The sequence below is a fragment of the Silurus meridionalis genome, chromosome 11 (assembly GCF_014805685.1).
Source record: "Silurus meridionalis isolate SWU-2019-XX chromosome 11, ASM1480568v1, whole genome shotgun sequence".
NCBI classification, from domain to species: domain Eukaryota; kingdom Metazoa; phylum Chordata; class Actinopteri; order Siluriformes; family Siluridae; genus Silurus; species Silurus meridionalis.
In genome coordinates, this window is record NC_060894.1 from 347,501 (window position 1) to 355,000 (window position 7,500).

Below are 7,500 nucleotides of genomic sequence, written 5' to 3' on the forward strand. Positions count from 1 at the left end.
CACGGTGCCACAGAGAGAGGGAGCGAGAGAGGGGGGGAGGGGGAGAGAGAGAGAGAGAGAGAGAGAGAGAGAGAGAGAGAGAGAGAGAGAGAGAGGGAGATAGAGAGGGAAGGAGAGAGATGGGGAAGAGAAAGAGAGAGGGGGCTCATAATGATGATGTTCAGAATGATGGGGTTCTGATGGACACGGTTGAGGTTCAGAGTTTTGAAGCCAGAGGTGGTGAGGTAGCGACTGATGAGATACTAAATATACTCAATGGAGGATACGGAGAACCGAGTGCAGGAACAGAGTTGAATCCTGCAGGAAAATGATCTAAACTGCAGAAGATTTCTCATCATCCCTCAAACAGGATTCCTTCCGATGCTTCCGTCGCTGTGGTGTGGATGAATGAAGCTTAGCGTGATGTGACCATGCGAGAGAATAAACGATCCTCCACGACACACAGATTCACTGCAAATCACTGGAGCTGAATTAGTGTGTGTTCCCTGTCACGCCTCAAAGCAGGGTTGCCAGGTCCGAACTCAAAAATGGCCAAAAAAACGACCCCCAAATCTTCATCAGGAAAGTTTTTTCTTTTTTAATCAGCCTTCGTTGCCATGGGAAACAAGGTCACTGTGGTGTGCGCGCATTTCTCATCTCACTCGATGTCAACGTTCCAAAACTAGAATATAATCCTCCTCCATCTAATCCACTCTAGTCCTTATTTCTACTGATTCACGACGTCCTGATAACACTGCTGGTCCGATCTGACACAGAACATCTGAATGGTTCCATCAAAACTCTAGCTTACAAAAAACACAAATCTGGCAACCCAGAGGAAGCTGCAGGTCATGTCTTAATAAACATCAAAGCTTTTCATGAGGTTTAAAAAAAAAAATGCTGAGATCATCTCGTTTTCAGGAGAACCCACGTGTGAAAGCTCCTCAGTGATAGCAGCCTGCCTCGACACGCTTCAATTTACAAAACAACGATGGGGTTTCCCTGGCAACGGCAAAACAATGGGTACCTGGTCCCTGTGCCAATAAAAGCAGAGATGAAGGCGAGAGGGAGAGAACACACCTGCTCATTCTCTCCTCAGGGTTTAACAAATTCCTCCCTAAAGAAGCAAGATCTTCCCTTCATCAGGTGAATTCCAACAACTTCCTCATCCAGAAACGCAGGAGAAACGTTTAGAGGAGAAAATAAATGTTTAATAAATTCACTATCCTGTGGAAGACTGATATTTATGTGTTTCGACATTTCTTACGAATAACAGATGAAACATCTCAAATCCTGTGAGTCGTCTGAAGGAATGTTGTTCTGGATTATTGTTGGTTCTAATGTTCTGTAAGAAGTCCATGGTATCTTTTGGAATGGTTGTAGTCAGGAGATCATACCAAACCCTAAAGAACAATTCTGTTCCACCGTTCTACACAGTGCTTCAGCAGAGGAACAAATCAGAGAACCCTGCCTGGTAAAACCCTGTTTGTGCTGGTTTACAGACCTCCGGATAGAAGAGTTTAATCACAGAGCAGAATTCAGTACACACACCGTCCTGAAAATAAATAAACCTGTTAAATCTAAACGGGTTCCTCAAGGGTTCTTCAGTGGTTGAGTAAAATCGGTTCTACTTGGGCCTTTTTTCTTACTTGGCATGTAAAGAGAATTATTAGGAGTTCTCCTGAAGTCGATGTACTGATGTCTCTCTCCATCTCTCTCTTCATGCATGTCTGGTTTTCTCTCTCTTTCATTCAGTTTTCATTCAGTTTTATTTTCCAGGCCTTTAATATGAGTCTGTCTCCATCTGTCTGTCTGATTGTCTCGCTTTCCCGTGTTGCTCCTTTTGTGTGACTTTACAAGGTGAAGTGTTTTTATAATGGTTATATAATTGTAGAGAAGGGAAGAGACGTGTCCTCCGTGTCCCCGGCGTCCCTGAAGCGGATGGCTAAAGCAGTGTGTGTATAAAAACAGATCGGATTTCAGCAGGGACAGTCAAGGATATTAGTTTTACAGGTTTCTGCCTGCGGTCTGCACCACCCATCCACACCAGCCTGAATAACACAAAAAACATCCCTCTGCTGAACAAACACAGTAACGAGTGAGAGTTCAGCACACAAACGCTGAGGTGGAGGTGGCGCTACAGAGCTGTTCTGGGATCCAAATACACTCCAGAAACCAAATAATCTGTCTCAGCTAATCCCAGGACAGTCCCTGAGCATGGAGAACTGGTGTACAGGGGCGTAGTGAGTCTTATAAAGGTGAAGAGTCATAAAGGCGTAGTGAGTCTTATAAAGGCATAGTGAGTCTTATAAAGGTGAAGAGTCATAAAGGCGTAGTGAGTCTTATAAAGGCATAGTGAGTCTTATAAAGGCATATAAAGGCATAGTGAGTCTTATAAAGGTGTAGTGAGTCTTATAAAGGCATAGTGGGTCTTATAAAGGCATAGTGAGTCTTATAAAGGTGAAGAGTCATAAAGGCGTAGTGAGTCTTATAAAGGCGTAGTGAGTCTTATAAAGGCGTAGTGAGTCTTATAAAGGCGTAGTGAGTCTTATAAAGGCGTAGTGAGTCTTATAAAGGTGTAGTGAGTCTTATAAAGGCATAGTGAGTCTTATAAAGGCATAGTGAGTCTTATAAAGGTGAAGAGTCATAAAGGCATAGTGAGTCTTATAAAGGCATAGTGAGTCTTATAAAGGCATATAAAGGCATAGTGAGTCTTATAAAGGCATAGTGAGTCTTATAAAGGTGAAGAGTCATAAAAGCATAGTGGGTCTTATAAAGGCGTAGTGAGTCTTATAAAGGCATAGTGGGTCTTATAAAGGCATAGTGAGTCTTATAAAGGCGTAGTGAGTCTTATAAAGGCGTAGTGAGTCTTATAAAGGCATAGTGAGTCTTATAAAGGCATATAAAGGCATAGTGAGTCTTATAAAGGTGTAGTGAGTCTTATAAAGGCATAGTGGGTCTTATAAAGGCATAGTGAGTCTTATAAAGGTGAAGAGCCTGCCTCGACACGCTTCAATTTACAAAACAACGATGGGGTTTCCCTGGCAACGGCAAAACAATGGGTACCTGGTCCCTGTGCCAATAAAAGCAGAGATGAAGGCGAGAGGGAGAGAACACACCTGCTCATTCTCTCCTCAGGGTTTAACAAATTCCTCCCTAAAGAAGCAAGATCTTCCCTTCATCAGGTGAATTCCAACAACTTCCTCATCCAGAAACGCAGGAGAAACGTTTAGAGGAGAAAATAAATGTTTAATAAATTCACTATCCTGTGGAAGACTGATATTTATGTGTTTCGACATTTCTTACGAATAACAGATGAAACATCTCAAATCCTGTGAGTCGTCTGAAGGAATGTTGTTCTGGATTATTGTTGGTTCTAATGTTCTGTAAGAAGTCCATGGTATCTTTTGGAATGGTTGTAGTCAGGAGATCATACCAAACCCTAAAGAACAATTCAGTTTTCATTCAGTTTTCATTCAGTTTTCATTCAGTTTTCATTCAGTTTTCATTCAGTTTTCATTCAGTTTTCATTCAGTTTTCATTCAGTTTTCATTCAGTTTTCATTCAGTTTTCATTCAGTTTTCATTCAGTTTTCATTCAGTTTTCATTCAGTTTTCATTCAGTTTTCATTCAGTTTTCATTCAGTTTTCATTCAGTTTTCATTCAGTTTTCATTCAGTTTTCATTCAGTTTTCATTCAGTTTTCATTCAGTTTTCATTCAGTTTTCATTCAGTTTTCATTCAGTTTTCATTCAGTTTTCATTCAGTTTTCATTCAGTTTTCATTCAGTTTTCATTCAGTTTTCATTCAGTTTTCATTCAGTTTTCATTCAGTTTTCATTCAGTTTTCATTCAGTTTTCATTCAGTTTTCATTCAGTTTTCATTCAGTTTTCATTCAGTTTTCATTCAGTTTTCATTCAGTTTTCATTCAGTTTTCATTCAGTTTTCATTCAGTTTTCATTCAGTTTTCATTCAGTTTTCATTCAGTTTTCATTCAGTTTTCATTCAGTTTTCATTCAGTTTTCATTCAGTTTTCATTCAGTTTTCATTCAGTTTTCATTCAGTTTTCATTCAGTTTTCATTCAGTTTTCATTCAGTTTTCATTCAGTTTTCATTCAGTTTTCATTCAGTTTTCATTCAGTTTTCATTCAGTTTTCATTCAGTTTTCATTCAGTTTTCATTCAGTTTTCATTCAGTTTTCATTCAGTTTTCATTCAGTTTTCATTCAGTTTTCATTCAGTTTTCATTCAGTTTTCATTCAGTTTTCATTCAGTTTTCATTCAGTTTTCATTCAGTTTTCATTCAGTTTTCATTCAGTTTTCATTCAGTTTTCATTCAGTTTTCATTCAGTTTTCATTCAGTTTTCATTCAGTTTTCATTCAGTTTTCATTCAGTTTTCATTCAGTTTTCATTCAGTTTTCATTCAGTTTTCATTCAGTTTTCATTCAGTTTTCATTCAGTTTTCATTCAGTTTTCATTCAGTTTTCATTCAGTTTTCATTCAGTTTTCATTCAGTTTTCATTCAGTTTTCATTCAGTTTTCATTCAGTTTTCATTCAGTTTTCATTCAGTTTTCATTCAGTTTTCATTCAGTTTTCATTCAGTTTTCATTCAGTTTTCATTCAGTTTTCATTCAGTTTTCATTCAGTTTTCATTCAGTTTTCATTCAGTTTTCATTCAGTTTTCATTCAGTTTTCATTCAGTTTTCATTCAGTTTTCATTCAGTTTTCATTCAGTTTTCATTCAGTTTTCATTCAGTTTTCATTCAGTTTTCATTCAGTTTTCATTCAGTTTTCATTCAGTTTTCATTCAGTTTTCATTCAGTTTTCATTCAGTTTTCATTCAGTTTTCATTCAGTTTTCATTCAGTTTTCATTCAGTTTTCATTCAGTTTTCATTCAGTTTTCATTCAGTTTTCATTCAGTTTTATTTTCCAGGCCTTTAATATGAGTCTGTCTCCATCTGTCTGTCTGATTGTCTCGCTTTCCCGTGTTGCTCCTTTTGTGTGACTTTACAAGGTGAAGTGTTTTTATAATGGTTATATAATTGTAGAGAAGGGAAGAGACGTGTCCTCCGTGTCCCCGGCGTCCCTGAAGCGGATGGCTAAAGCAGTGTGTGTATAAAAACAGATCGGATTTCAGCAGGGACAGTCAAGGATATTAGTTTTACAGGTTTCTGCCTGCGGTCTGCACCACCCATCCACACCAGCCTGAATAACACAAAAAACATCCCTCTGCTGAACAAACACAGTAACGAGTGAGAGTTCAGCACACAAACGCTGAGGTGGAGGTGGCGCTACAGAGCTGTTCTGGGATCCAAATACACTCCAGAAACCAAATAATCTGTCTCAGCTAATCCCAGGACAGTCCCTGAGCATGGAGAACTGGTGTACAGGGGCGTAGTGAGTCTTATAAAGGTGAAGAGTCATAAAGGCGTAGTGAGTCTTATAAAGGCATAGTGAGTCTTATAAAGGTGAAGAGTCATAAAGGCATAGTGAGTCTTATAAAGGCATAGTGAGTCTTATAAAGGCATATAAAGGCATAGTGAGTCTTATAAAGGTAGTGAGTCTTATAAAGGCGTGAGTCTTATAAAGGCATAGTGGGTCTTATAAAGGCGTGAGTGAGTCTTATAAAGGCGTGAGTCTTATAAAGGCGTGGTGAGTCTTATAAAGGTGTAGTGAGTCTTATAAAGGTGTAGTGAGTCTTATAAAGGTGTAGTGAGTCTTATAAAGGTGTAGTGAGTCTTATAAAGGTGAAGAGTCATAAAGGCGTGAGTCTTATAAAGGCGTGAGTCTTATAAAGGCGTGAGTGAGTCTTATAAAGGCGTGAGTGAGTCTTATAAAGGCAGTGAGTCTTATAAAGGTGAAGAGTCATAAAGGCGTAGTGAGTCTTTTAAAGGCATAGTGAGTCTTATAAAGGCATAGTGAGTCTTATAAAGGTAGTGAGTCTTATAAAGGCGTGAGTGAGTCTTATAAAGGCATATAAAGGCATAGTGGGTCTTATAAAGGCGTGAGTCTTATAAAGGCATATAAAGGCATAGTGAGTCTTATAAAGGTGAAGAGTCATAAAAGCATAGTGAGTCTTATAAAGGCGAGTGAGTCTTATAAAGGCATATAAAGGCATAGTGAGTCTTATAAAGGTGAAGAGTCATAAAGGCGTGAGTCTTATAAAGGTGTAGTGAGTCTTATAAAGGCATATAAAGGCATAGTGAGTCTTATAAAGGCATATAAAGGTGTAGTGAGTCTTATAAAGGCAGTGAGTCTTATAAAGGTGAAGAGTCATAAAAGCATAGTGGGTCTTATAAAGGCGTAGTGAGTCTTATAAAGGCGTAGTGAGTCTTATAAAGGTGAAGAGTCATAAAGGCGTAGTGAGTCTTATAAAGGCATAGTGAGTCTTATAAAGGTGAAGAGTCATAAAGGCGTAGTGAGTCTTATAAAGGCATAGTGAGTCTTATAAAGGCATATAAAGGCATAGTGAGTCTTATAAAGGCATAGTGAGTCTTATAAAGGCATAGTGAGTCTTATAAAGGCATAGTGAGTCTTATAAAGGTGAAGAGTCATAAAGGCGTAGTGAGTCTTATAAAGGCGTAGTGAGTCTTATAAAGGCATAGTGAGTCTTATAAAGGCATAGTGAGTCTTATAAAGGCATAGTGAGTCTTATAAAGGCATAGTGAGTCTTATAAAGGCATATAAAGGCATAGTGAGTCTTATAAAGGCATAGTGAGTCTTATAAAGGCGTAGTGAGTCTTATAAAGGCATAGTGAGTCTTATAAAGGCGTAGTGAGTCTTATAAAGGCATAGTGAGTCTTATAAAGGCGTAGTGAGTCTTATAAAGGCGTAGTGAGTCTTTTAAAGGCATAGTGAGTCTTATAAAGGCATATAAAGGCGTAGTGAGTCTTATAAAGGCATAGTGAGTCTTATAAAGGCATAGTGAGTCTTATAAAGGCATAGTGAGTCTTATAAAGGCATAGTGAGTCTTATAAAGGCATATAAAGGCATAGTGAGTCTTATAAAGGCATAGTGAGTCTTATAAAGGCAGTGAGTCTTATAAAGGCATATAAAGGTGTAGTGAGTCTTATAAAGGCATAGTGAGTCTTATAAAGGCGTAGTGAGTCTTATAAAGGCATAGTGAGTCTTATAAAGGCATAGTGAGTCTTATAAAGGCATAGTGAGTCTTATAAAGGCATAGTGAGTCTTATAAAGGCATAGTGAGTCTTATAAAGGTGAAGAGTCATAAAGGCGTAGTGAGTCTTATAAAGGCGTAGTGAGTCTTATAAAGGCATAGTGAGTCTTATAAAGGTGAAGAGTCATAAAGGCGTAGTGAGTCTTATAAAGGCATAGTGAGTCTTATAAAGGCATAGTGAGTCTTATAAAGGCATAGTGAGTCTTATAAAGGCGTAGTGAGTCTTATAAAGGCGTAGTGAGTCATTTATAGGTGTAATGAGTTATAACCTGTAATATAAACAGGTTAATATAATAACCTGTTCTCTCTTTCTGTTTATGTAATCAGGTGCATTCTTTCCCTC

General features: G+C 38.1%; 1 protein-coding gene across 1 annotated transcript in view; it reads right to left on the minus strand.

The window, feature by feature from the left end:
- cwc27 (CWC27 spliceosome associated cyclophilin) overlaps nucleotides 1-7,500 on the minus strand; it is a 32,596-nt gene that overhangs the window by 14,234 nt on the left and 10,862 nt on the right. The gene's annotated exons all lie outside the window — the stretch shown is intronic.